Below are 13,639 nucleotides of genomic sequence, written 5' to 3'. Positions count from 1 at the left end.
GAAGGCAAAAAGAAACCACGAATCTTCATGTAAGGGTATACTGAAGAAGGCGTTGGCCAGATCTAACACCGTAAACAAGGTGGCCGTTGGAGGCACCTGAGACTAGAGGGTGTTTGGGTTGGGTACCACTGGAGTTTCTAAAATGGTAGCTGCATTGACGGCTCTGAGATCCTGAACCAACCGGTATCTTGGAGGTTCTCCCGGAGCGGTTTTCTTTTTTTTACAGGAAAGAGGGGTGTATTGCATGGAGATACACATCTGACAAGGACTCCTGATTCCAGGAGGGAAGCGATTTGGGTACCCAAGCTTTGTTCTTGTGCAGCCTTGAGGGGGTATTGTGGCAACCGTGGGTACCTGTGTCCAGGCTTGAGGTGTACTCGGACCGGGGGAACCTGCAGGAGGCCGACGTCCTCTGGCCCACTGGACCACAGAGAGTGAGGTTGTATGGTCATCATCATGAGAGGGAAGGCTTTAAGAACACAGCGGTCTTCTGTCCCTTGTTCGGAATGAGGGTCCCGCAAAAGAAGCTCCATACCATGGTTTCCGAAGGTAATTGTTGCCTTCATCCGCTCTAAGAGATTGGCTCCCAACAGATTGACAGAGCAAGTTTCAGAGACCAAGAATCTTGTGAGTACTCCGGTGAACGGTCCTGCAGACACAGGGACTGTGAGTGGAGAAGAAATATGTTGGCCTTCCACCCCAACACAGGTGAGGGTATCCGATGATAGGGATACAGAAGGAGGGAGCTGTGCAGGGGAAATAACAGATGTGGCCGCCCCAGTGTCCACCAGGAACTCCAGTGGTTGATGGTCCCCCTGTAAAGTGACAGTCCCACAGGCGGCCGTGAGATGCGTAGCCGGGAAAGTGGACACTGGTTGACCGAGCCGTCATTGGCGTGGATGAGATGGTTCACGGGAAGGTCCATGGTTGTGTGGACCGTCATGAAATGAGCGGTCATGGTACTGTCTGCGGGTTGGACAGTCTCTGAGAATGTGATTAGGGTTACCACACTCCCAACACAACATTCGTCCTTCAGAATCACGAGGTTGTCTTCTGTTTCTAGATGGTCCCTTGTCATCTCTTCTGTCTTGTTTTCTATATGTGGGAGGAGTATCATCACCTATGCCTTTAACCATTACTCACTTGATTCCATGTTGGTTGCCAGGGGGTGGGTAGCTTTCTTGAGCTTGATATACCATGGCAGGAGCGGCTTTTTTTTTTGGCTTAGTATCCTTTTTCATTTTTAGCATTGATTTTTGGAAAGCTTTAACGATGTCCACCGCGTCGTTGAAGGAAGAAGAACGAATCTCGGGCCGTACTCTCAGGACTTCATCTCTGAGAGCGTCTTGTAGGCCATCTACTAGGGCCTGAACCAACAGGGCGGCCTGCGTCTTGACGTGAGGACTGTATCCGAGATCCTTAAAATGCATGCTGAGTCTTGCAGCATATCTTTCCACTGATTCATCAGGGTCTTGTTGAACATCTTGTACAGACCCAGCTTGATCTGACAAGCGATCCTGAGCCCAGACTTTTAACTGTTTCATGTATTCTAGGCCGGATTCATACGTACTAAGGGATCCTGCTTTTGTGGAATCCATTGCCTTTTGAAAGCTCTCCGTTTTCGGCTAAGTGAGCCTGGCATTCTGCAGCCAGAGTAGAACCAGCAGCAAGGGAAATTTTGCGAGCCAATCCTCCAACATGGCTCATACAGGTGTTTGCAGGGTTGACAATGGCCCCCACCCGATGTGTAAGGATGTCACCATAGCCTATTGACAGAGTGACAGGGCGTCCTGATGGGTCTACTAAATTACGGGAGCGGCAGGGGTCCCAAACTTCTGAGAGGCTGGGGGGTGGTGCTCTTTCAGCAGTTGCTTGGAGCAAGGGCCGGAGTACGGGTAATGGATGTGGGGTGGAGGATGCCATAGGAGACGTATGGGGTAAAGGAGGGGGGGCTGGAGTATCTTGAGCCCATCCCTCATCTGGCTCCGTATCGTCTCGAGTAACAGTATGTTGGCGGAGGGAGAGCAGTCTGGCCTGAAATTCTGGGGAGTTGAGGAGGATATCCCCAGGGTTGTGAGTGACTCCCATAGGAAACAGGGGAAGCGTCTCAGCATCGTGGACTGGAGCAGAAAGTGTCACATTAGTTTCAGATGGGTGCTCTGGGACTGCGGGCTTTTCCACCTGTGCTGGTGGCTGGTAATATGCACCGGACGGATGTAGTAGTGGATATAGGCCGGATTGGGGCTTTCCGGGCCTCCCACAACAAGTAAGAGGTGTAGCAAGATGGCCGTGGGAGGGAGGAGTTAGAGTGGAAGTGGGATTGTTCTTGGAGGCAGGAAAAAGGTGTAGTAACAGGCATCAACGGGGTTACGGCCAATTTAGGGTCACATAACAAATCACATTCTGCAGCTTTCATGTATCCGAACAAAGGCTCGGCATTCTCTGTTCCCCCCTGCACCATCTACTCTAAAATGTGTCTGAGCCTGGTGCAGGAGTCCTAAATCACTCAACTTTCCCTTTCTCTGTGTAACACATTCTTTCCAAACTGAAGGCTGGAGCCTGCCTGTACTAGATAAGCTTATCATGTTATACAAATTCCTAACATTCTTCTTGCCTTCTTGCCTTCCCGTAACTCCACTAATTGGCTTAACTCCTACAGCAGCATTCCACAACTTACGAGATCTTTCAAATTTGAATATACACAACATTTTCTTATAGAATGCAATGATCTGTCGCGACTCAGATCACTGGTGCAGTCTACAGGTCGCCACTCGTCAGTGTAGAGTACTCCTCAATACACTGATAAGACAGAGAGTACACCTCAATCTGTCCCTTCCCTAACCTTGAATGGCGACTTTACAGTACGACTCACCACGGCACCCTGACTGACAGCAGAACCCCTCCTTATGAGGTTTCTCTGTATAAGACGAAGAGTACCCCTCAATCCGTCTTTTTTCCTACTAAGGCACCACCCGTCAGTGTAGAGTACACCTCAATACACTGATGAGATAGAGAGTACACCTCGATCTATCTCCTTTCCTACCACGGCACCACCCGACAGTGTAGAGACACCTCAATACACTGTTTCCTAACCTTGACTTTACAGCAGTCTCTGTGTTAGACGAAGAGCACTCCTCAATTTGTCACAGATTCTTTCTCCCTTACACTACAATTCAGGAATGCTTTGAAACCTCGACTATCAGTTACGGGAGGCAGCTATCTAAGAAAAGTACAGTGACCGGGGGAGGAGGAGGTGGTGTGCACACGAGCACGCGCAGGCATGCGACGTCACTCGTTTTAACACTTGCTGGTTCAGGACGTGGTGCGGGACGCCTGAGGTCTCACCACTCGACCGATCACCCACCCAGATCCAACCTGACAGCCCCACAGAAACTGCGGCTGACACACAGGCAAGTGAGACATATAAAATACATCTCAACTTACCGTGTTCGATGGAGGTTGATCAGGCCTCAAATTCAGCCACCGCGGTCACCACCAGGGAAGAAAGCAATATGGGTCCGGGAGGGCGGCGTACCGCTAGCCACGCCCCACGTTGGGCGCCATTTGTGGGGGTCGTGATGACATTCCACTCATCCTCCAGTCACTCCAAATTCAAACTATGAGCATGGGTCAACCATTCAAAGAATGAGTCAGACAACAAGCTGGTTCAAACTCAGAGCATGCTCAAAAGACTACTACAGACAACGTTCTCAGCAATGTTCTGTGTTTATTCCTACATACACAAAACTAAATACACTACATAATGGGGAGGGGAAAGGGGTTGTCCGGGGCGGGGTAAGCCATGAAAGTCCAGTGTGTGGCCACTCCTGATTGGTCCACATCTCCTTATCTCAGTCTCTGGGCAGATATTGCAGCCGTCAGCTTATAATCTTGTTTCGTTTCTCTGAAATAAATCTTGGCAACACTGGAACTGTCTTAGTTTAAGTTTCGATTTGAGTAATATGTAGCAAGGAAAGCTTATTGTTATATGACACAAAATGGTGGTTAGTACATAAGCAAAAAAGCGTATAAAAGTTACAAAAGTATAAAAGTTACAAAAATATATATTCTCTTTTACCCCGACAAGGTTGCATGGGTGCTAAGCCTTGCATAGCCTGGGCATTTTTTCAGATCGATAAAGATGACCCAACTCGTGTTATCTGTAACATTTGTCAGCAAAAGCTAAGTAGAGGCCAAAAAATACATAGTTTGAGTACTTCATGCATGAACCGGCACATGGACATGAAGCATAAGTTGCAGTGGGAAGCTCAGTGTGCTACAATGCGGCCTAGCCGGCCGGGCCAACCACCGTCTGCCATATCTTGTGCATCCGCGGCCTCTTCATCCTCTGTGACTGGGGGGACAGCAGTCACACCTGTTTTGGGGCGCAGACCTGCCACCTCTTTAACCGGAACAGCCAGCGTGATTGGCAGGTCATCATTTTCTTTGGAGGTGGTAACACCAGCTGGTGTTGAGCGCTGTCCGACATCGATAGCACCACCTTTGGATCAAGGCAACCTAACATGTCTGCCTGCATCTTCCTCACAGACCGGCAGTTTGCCGGGTACACCCTTATCAACCCCGTCTAAGCACAATAGCCAGCCCTCGGTCCCTCAGATGTGGACAAGTAAAAGACCATTTCCTCCTAGCCATGAGAAAGCTAAGAGGTTGAATTTCACCATCTGCAAGCTCTTGGCTACAGAAATGCTGCCTTTCCGCCTGGTGGACACAGAGGATTTTCGAGACCTTATGTCCGTCGCAGTGCCCCAGTACCAGATGCCCAGTCGGCACTACTTCTCAAAGAAAGGTGTGCTTGCGCTCCACCAGCGTGTCGCACACAACATCACCGCTTCTTTGAGAAACTCTGTGTGTGACAGGGTGCATTTCACCACAGACACTTGGACGAGTAGGCATGGACAGGGGCGTTACATGTCGCTGACTGGGCACTGGGTAACTATGGTGACAGCAGGACAAGGGGCTGCTGTCCAAGTCTTGCCGTCCCCACGAGTTGTGCGTCAATCCTCTTTATGTCAAAGTTCCTCCACTGCTTCTGCCTCCTCAACCTCCTCTTGGTCTTCCACCTGCACCCAAAGCCTGTCTGGTCATGCCACAAGCTTTCTAACTGCGCAGAAGGGATCCTGCACACCTCCTTACTATGCTGGCAGTAGGGCTCAACGTCATCAGGCGGTTTTTACTTTGAAATGTCTGGGAAATGTGAGTCACACAGCTGAGGAGTTGTGGTCAGCTCTGGAGAACCAATTTCATGAATGGTTGTCGCCACTGGACCTGAAACCAGGGAAGGCCGTGTGCGACAATGCTGCAAACCTGGGTGCGGCCCTTCGCCGGGGCAATGTCACACACGTGCCTTGTATGGCTCACGTGTTGAACCTGGTTGTCCAGCAATTTTTAGCCCACTATCCCAGACTAGATGGCCTTCTCCAGAGGGCACGGTCGCTGTGTGCTCACTTCCGCCGTTCGCATCCAGCAGCTCAGCGACTTACATCTCTACAGAAGTCGTTGGGCCTGCCACTTCACCGGCTAAAATGCGATGTGCCTACCCGGTGGAATTCAACTCTGCACATGTTGCAGCGACTGTGGCAGCACCGACAAGCCCTGGTGCAATACGTTCTGACGTATAGCCTGGGCCAACGAGATCCAGAGGTGGGGCAAATCACGCTGGAGGAGTGGTCTCAGATTAGGGACCTATGCACCCTTCTGCACAGTTTTGAAATGGCGACGAAGATGTTTAGTGCTGACGATGCCATTATTAGCATGACTATTCCGGTGATTTACATGCTGGAGCACATGTTAAACAGAATTCGGAGTCAGGTGGTGGCACAAGAGGAGGTGGAGGAAGTAGAGGAGGAGGAGTTGTATGCGGAAGGGCTAACATCTGCAAGGTCCAGACGGTCGGCAGCACCAAGGCGGCAGGCATGTGAGGGTGGGGGAGATGGTTTTACCAGGGCGCATGGTAGCAGCCAAACTAGTGAGGAAGGTGCAGGAGCCCAGGAAGAAGTGGAGGACGAACTGATGGAAGACTCATCAGATGAGGGAGACCTTGATCACATTTCTGTTGTGCGAGGTTGGGGGGAGAGGACAGAGGAAGGAAGCATGATTGTTACCTCGCCACCAACACAACAGGGACTTGGTGCTCCTGGATGCGCAACACACATGAGTGCCTTCTTGCTGCACTGCCTGCAACATGACCCTCGAATTGTGAGAATTAGAAATAATCCTGACTACTGGGTTGCCACACTGTTAGATCCCCGGTACAAAAGTAAATTTGCAGAAATTATTCCTGCCATAGAAAGGAATGCACGCATGCAGGAGTATCAGCAGAGACTGTTGCAGAATCTTACATGTGCTTTTCCACAAAACACCAGTGGTGCACGTAGTGAATCTCACAGTTCCAACTTGCCAACCGTGGGACCGTCAAGTGTTCAGCACTCAAACCGTAACAGAACCACAGTATCTGCTGGTTACATCAATTTTGCGGAATCATTTCACCACTTTTTTAGCCCATCCTTTGCAAGGCCACAGGAGACAAGAAGTCTGACACATAGTCAACGCCTAGAGATGATGGTACAGGAGTATCTCGAAGTAAACATTGAAGCCATGACTGTGTCACTGGACCCTTGCTCTTTTTGGGCTTCCAATCTGGATAAATGGCCGGAGCTAGCCACTTACGCCTTGGAGATCTTGTCATGCCCCGCAGCCAGCGTTCTGTCTGAACGTGTGTTCAGCGCTGCTGGTGGTGTGCTGACAGATAAGCACACGTGGCTCTCCACTGATAATGTAGACAGACTCACGTTCATAAAGATGAACAAATCATGGATCCGAAATGACTTTTCTACCCCTGTGTCATTATGGGGAGAGTAAAAGTTTGATGATTGGTTAAAATCACCCTACCAACCGTTTTAAGCTTTCAAATTACTAATCATGTTTATCTGTATCTTGGCTGGAAAATAATTTGGGCTTTGTAGCAGTGTGCAGCACTGATTCTATTAGGCCATCTATAATAAGCTCCACCAAATTTAAAATTACTAATCATGTTTATCTGTATCTTGACTGGAAAATAATTTGAGATTTGTAGCAGTGTGCAGCACTGATTCTATTAGGCCATCTATAATAAGCTCCACCAGATTTAAAATTAATTTTAAAATTTTAGCTGCATCTAGCCCAGAAAATAATTTTGGGGCTCCGAGATGCGCAAGGCACATAAGTGCCTTCTTGCTGCACTACCTGCAACATGACCCTCATATTGTCAGAATTCGAAGTAATCATGACTACTGGGTTGCCACACTCTTAGATCCCCCAAACTTTTCGATCAACCTTTTCATTTTAATAAAGACCAAAAAAATGGTCATTTTTGAAATTATAAGCATTAGCAGGTTATTAGAAACTGAAATCAAACAGTTTTCAACTCAAAACTTTATTCTAGGTGATGTTACATTTTCACATAGGACCCCTTGTTTGAAAGGAGCTTCTGAACTCTCTCGTCCATTGAATTTGTCAGGTTTTGGATGGTTTCTGCTTCAATTGTTTTGCATGAGGACAGAATACCCTCCCAGAGCTGTTGCTTAGATGTGAACTGCCTCCCGCCATCATAGACACTCCTTTTGATGATGCTCCAGAGGTTCTGAATGGGGTAGAGGTCAGGGGAGCATGTGGGTCACACCATAAGTTTGTCCCCTTTTATGCCCATATCAGCCAGAGATGCAGATGTTTTATGTGCAGCATGAGATGGTGCATTATCATGCAAAAAAATGATCTTGCTGTGAAATACACGGTTCTTCTTCTTGAACCATGGCAGGAATTGCTGTTTGAGAAAATCCACATACATTATGGAGTTCATCTTTAGCGCCTTCAGGGATCCTAAAGGGGCCGACAATCTCTCTCCCCATGATTCCAGCCCAAAACATTTCTCCACCTCCTCCTTGTTGGCGCTGTAGCCGTGTTTGCGTGGGGTGTCCATCAACCAGCCATCCTCCACTCCATCCATCTGGACCATCGAGCCCTGCACGGCACTCATCCGTGAACAAAACAGTTTTGAAATCAGTCTTCATGTAATGTTTGGCCCACTGAAGCCGTTTCTGCTTGTGTGAAGTGGATAGAGGAGGTCGACAGGATGGCTTATGCACAGCTGCAAACCTCTGAAGGACCCTGCATCTTGTTTTTCGGGGGACGTTGGAGGCACCAGCAGCTTCAAAAACTTGTCTGCTGCTATGACAAGGTTTTTTTGCCGCTCTTTTAAATTGACGTAATTGCCTGTAGGAAAGAGTCCTCAATTTGCCCTTATCAGCACGCACACGTGTGTACTGTGAATCAGCTACATACTTCTTGATTGCCAAGACACTTCATCCTGATCATCGCACAATGTTGATTGTAGTCATGCCTTGACCTAAACTCTCCACAATTTGTTGCTTCTCAGCAGCCGACACATCCTTTTTCTTTCCCATTTTGGCAGAAAATGTAGGCTGCTTAATAATGTGAGACAGACTTCATAAGTAGTCTTGCCTTTCATTGGACACACCTGCCAAACTAATTAGCACAGGTGTCTGCAATTGCTTACAGTCATATAAAGAGCCCTGACACACATCACCATCAATGAGTTTAACTGACAAACAAACAAATTCTTCCCTTATCACTCCTAAACACTTTTTGCATAATAATTTGGAACACAGTGTACATGTGCTTTTCCACAAAACACCAGTGGTTCACGTAGTGAATCTTACATTTCTAACTTGCCAACCGTGGTCTGTATGGAGTTGTTCAATAAAGGGCCCAAAATTAAGATAACATAGATGGGAGAGGTCTCTATGAATAGGAGTTCCTAAGCATTTGATACCCTGTGAGGGCCAGGCAAGGGGAAAGTTGGACTAGATGGAATCCTATATGGATCTGGGGAGGGAGACATCGAGGGCCTCAGACTTCGCTGCATTGATTTTAAAATTTGACCATGTAACAAAGTGATCTATTTCAGCCATAACAGCATGGATGGATATATGTGATTGAGTGATATATACTAGGACATCATCAGCAAATAGAGAGCACTTGTACTCGGTGCCTCCCACCTCAATCCACCTAATATTGGGGTTATGGCGAATTGATGAGAGCAGGTGCTCCATCACTAGGATGTATAAGAGAGGGGACAGAGGACATCCCTGCCTTGTCCCATTGGTGATTGTGAAAGGTGATGAAAATGTTCTGATGCACCCCCTGGGCCTTGGGACACCCGGAGCCGGACCCTTTTTGGTGGATGCTGGTGGTTGTAGTCTTCGTGGCGGCGACCCAGTTCCGTGGCTCAGGGTGGTCAAACCAGTGGCGGAACTATTTATGTGGTTTTGATGTTTAAATGTCCGCCGCTCCAGGGCAGACCGCTGAGGCTGGTGTTGTGGGTGCAGCAGAGCGTAGCATAACTCCCCACGGGAGGAGTATAGCCTCAGGGCAGTGTATGCGGAGGATGGGGGTGATGGTTCAGGGCAGCAGCAGTAATGACACGGAGTCAGTGATGCAGTCCAGGGACTTTACTGACAGTTCTTATTATCCAGACCACGTCTGCAGGTAACGGCTGCCCACGTCGTACTGTGCTCACCAGGTGAGGCGCTCAGGCAACTCCCAGATAACTTTGGAGCGCTTCACAGGACCCCCTTTGTGTGTCCTTTGTCTGGCCTTTCTTACCAACCCTTCTGTCCGGGTGCCTCGGGCCTCCTCTTGGTAAACTTGGGGCCAGTTTCCCTGACCCTATGTGCTGCCCTCCTAGCGGGTGTAGCGAGGGGCTGCGCCACATAAAATGTCACAGCCTCCGGTTTCTAGCTGAGGGTCGTTTCCTGCCTCCACTAGTTTCGGGGACCGGTCTCCCCCTTTGGCCTGACCCCTCCACGCAGGTGGATTCGGGCGTGCGGTGGCAACTCGCCCATCCGCACCCCTGGGATACCTTCGTTCCTCGTTCCTGGAGCCTTCTTTGCTCCTCTTCCTTTCTTCTCCCTCTTCCAGGCCTGGGCCTCTGTTACTAGGCCCGCCTCGGGAGCAGAGCTCATGCAGAGCCCCTGCTCCCTGCCACTTCTGCTCAGACTTCTCTGCACTGAACTAAGATGGTGCCCACCTTTTATACTCCCTTCTCAATGCACCCAGGAACTGCTTCCTCCCTGCTCCTGCACTACAGGGTTCCCCTTCCTCAGTGTACCCTCCCCCCACTCCAGCCAGGGACAGGGACTGTCGTGCCCATCTCAGGGGCATATTGGTCGCCCTGCCCCACGGCAATGTGGTGTAATGCATGCAGGTGTCGGGTCCTGATCCACACTCCATCCTTACCTGAGAGTGAGATATCACACCTCTGGGTGAGGTGCAATACCTCTGTAGCAACCGAGCCCTCAGGGTGCTAAAGTTCCATTTATATTCAGCCTAGGTGACGTATTGTGATACAGGGCCATGATTTTGGCTATAAAAGGGTCCCCTAGACCCCTACCCCAAGCTTTTTAAGAGAATCATATATGTTGTGCCAGGAGACTCTATGGAATGCTTTCTCAGCATCCAACGAGAGTATCTAATTACAAATTTTTAACTGCATCTAGCCCAGGAAATACTTTGTGCCTAGAAGCAGTGTCTGCTAGTCAGCGGATTATCCCGGCTGTTAAGCAAGCTACACCACCTGTAGTTTGGACACTTAATTTTTTCAAAGGAAATGCTTCGGGACCACGGGATACTCAGTGAAGTGCATCAGGAGGCACCCCAAGGCATAGGGGCTGGGACTGGCAGTAGGATGCCTTGCGGTCGACAGCCGAGCTCGATCCTTATAAAAGCTTTTTAACTGCAGCAGCTTTAGTGGACGCTACTGGAGCTGGAATTACGCGGCTGCTGGAATGAGACTTGCCCTCCAATAGATCCTTGTAAATGGATTTAAAGTGTATTCATTCAAATTAGAGAGAAATTTAAATTAAAAAGCTTAGAGCTGCCTCCACCACAGGGGGGCTCGCTCGACCCACCAGCGGACAGGCACCAGTATTGGGAGAGGGGGGCTGGCCATCAGGGTTCACCGCGGCTCTGGCACAAACCCGGCGACATGGAGGTGGCACGGGCAGGAGCGGACTGAACGTGTCGGCTTCTCACTTTTTGGATTTTAGAAGGGCATGACATGCCTATATCTGTGTCTCCCCCTCCTTTCACTCCTCCACCTCTTTTCTTTTCGCATGACTATATGTACTTGTCACTTTTCCATGTGTTAGTTGTGTCTTCTGAGCAGTTTGTCAGCTTTTGGACACCTTTAATGGTGTTTTCTATGTGTTTCTATGTGTTTTTGCTTGCCTGCCATTGGTTTTAACGGTGTTCGAAGGAGTTCAACGAACAGTTCGACGAACACACGGGTGTTCGACGAACCGAACCGAACTCGAACACTACGGGGGTGGCTCAACACTAATCATAACTTAACCCATGTCTGGATTAAAATTGAAGCTTTATTGCTATCTGTCAGTACAGTGTCTAAAAAAGTGTCTTTTAGTTGAATGTTATAGATTAATATCTTACAAACAATTCTTTGATGAGAAAAATCATCGGGGAACAAAAGCAAAACATTGAATATTTTAGGCACGTCGGGATCTCCTTTCACTTTGATCATAGCATTGTCATCTTTGTATCCATAAGAAAAAAGGGTTCTTTACTAGATTCTAAATTTTAAACATGAAAACCCTGCATTCCCAATGTCAAGATGTTCATTCGTCCTTGTTTATGTCATTTTCAGTCTGTGAGCAAAAGTAGCAAATTTCGAGAAGGTTTGCGCAATTTCTTCACATACTTTTCAAGTGAATTATGGGCGGAAAGTTTCTTTTTGAATGATCTTGTGGTGCAACGGTACCGCATCTGACTCCAGATCAGAAGGTTGCGTGTTCAAATCACGCCAAGTTCAAGCAACTTTTTCATTACTTAACCCATGTCTGGATTAAAATTGAAGCTGTGTTGCTATCTGTCAGCACAGTGTCTGAAAAAGTGTCTTTTAGTTGAATTTTATAGATTAATATCTTATAAACAATTATTTCATGAGAAAAATAATCAGGAAGCAAAATCAAAACATTGAATATTTAAGGTATGTTGGGATCTCCTTTCATTTTGATCATAGCATTGTTATCTTTGAATCCATAAGAAAAAAGCGTTCTTTACTAGACTCTAAATTTTAAACTGGAAATCCCTGCATTCCCAATATCAAGATGTTCATTCGTCCGTGTTTTTTTTCTTTTTCAGTCTTTAAGTAAAAGTAGCAAATTTCGAGAAGGTGTGCCACGATTTCTTCATGCACTTTTTAAGTGAGTTATATTATGGGTGGAAAGTTACTTTTTGTAACCGTGTGCTGCAAGAGTTGTGCTGTGTGTGGAGAGAGCTCCTGGGAAGGGAGGAGAGGCAGGCGGAGGTGACCGAGCGGACCGGGAGGACCGGTAGGAGGAGACCGGAGGGACGAGCACAAGAGAGCGCTGTGGCAGCGTGCAGTGCCGGCCGGAGGAGGGTGCCAGGTGGTGGTGACCAGGAGGTGATCAGGAGGACCGGTAAGAGGCGACCGGAGGGACGAGCGCGCTGTGATAGCGAGCAGCGTCCCTAGAGGAGGTGAGTGAGGGGCAGGAGGCCGCGATAAGCGGCCCTATTGAACCCAAGTGTGTACTGTACTGTATTGTATTTGTATCTGTATTGTAATTGTATTGTATTCCCTAGTCCATATTTAATTGATCACCCCCCGTCCATATTTAATTGATCACCCCTCGTCCATATTTAAATTGATTCCCCTGAACACCCCTGTCCATATTTAACTGATCCCTTTGACCACGTTAAATTGACCCCCCGTCCTCATTTAATTGATCCCCGACCACCCCCCGTCCATATTAATGTGATCCCCCTGACCACATTTAACTGATTGACCCCCCAGCCCATAATTGATTGATCCCCCTTGTCCTATTCAATAGATTCCCCTTGTCCACTTTTACTCATCCCCAGTCCCTATCTATTTGCCTTATCCCCCACCATATTTAATTAACCCCTGTCCATAATTAATTGATTGATTCCCCAGTCCACAATTAATTATTTCCCCAGTCCATATTTATTGATATTATTGATACTTATTGATCCCCAGTCCTTAGTTAATTGACCCACCGTCCATACCTATTTATTTGCTTTACCCCCCATCCTATTTATTTAACCCCCTGTCCATAATTAATTGATTGATTCCCTAGTCCACAATTAATTATTTCCCCAGTCCATACTTATTGATCCCAGTCCATAGTTAATTGACACACCGTCCATACTTAATTAATCCACCTGACCCACTCAGCTGATCCCCCGTCCATACTTAATTGATCCCCCGTCCATACTTAACTGATCCCGCGCCGATATCTAATCGATACACTTGCACATCCCTAATTGATCCCCGTCCATACACCTATATATATATAATTGTGTTTTGTACTTGTACATATACTGACTGTATCCCCACATTTAGAATGACGTCCATGTTGGCCGGAGCCGTGCAGTGTACATCTTGCGCAATGTATGCATTCCCTGAGCTACCGCTCAAGGATCCATACTGCTGCGAGAGATGTGAGCATATCGTGCACTTGGAAGCCCAAATCCTGGATCTAAGTGCTCAGATAGCGGTACTGAG

General features: G+C 47.9%; 1 non-coding gene across 1 annotated transcript; it reads left to right on the top strand.

Moving 5' to 3' along the window:
• Positions 1-11,830: 11,830 nt before the first annotated feature.
• Positions 11,831-11,902, top strand: TRNAW-CCA (transfer RNA tryptophan (anticodon CCA)). Its single transcript has one exon. It is a non-coding gene; the product is annotated as a tRNA-Trp (tRNA).
• Positions 11,903-13,639: the final 1,737 nt, after the last annotated feature.

Source organism: Phyllobates terribilis, unplaced genomic scaffold (assembly GCF_046119375.1).
Source record: "Phyllobates terribilis strain yellow unplaced genomic scaffold, ASM4611937v1 Scaffold_11__3_contigs__length_659146591, whole genome shotgun sequence".
In the NCBI taxonomy this organism is placed as follows: Eukaryota; Metazoa; Chordata; class Amphibia; order Anura; family Dendrobatidae; genus Phyllobates; species Phyllobates terribilis.
The sequence above is the reverse complement of the archived record's forward strand: the minus strand, read 5'-3'. Positions and strand labels throughout refer to the sequence as shown.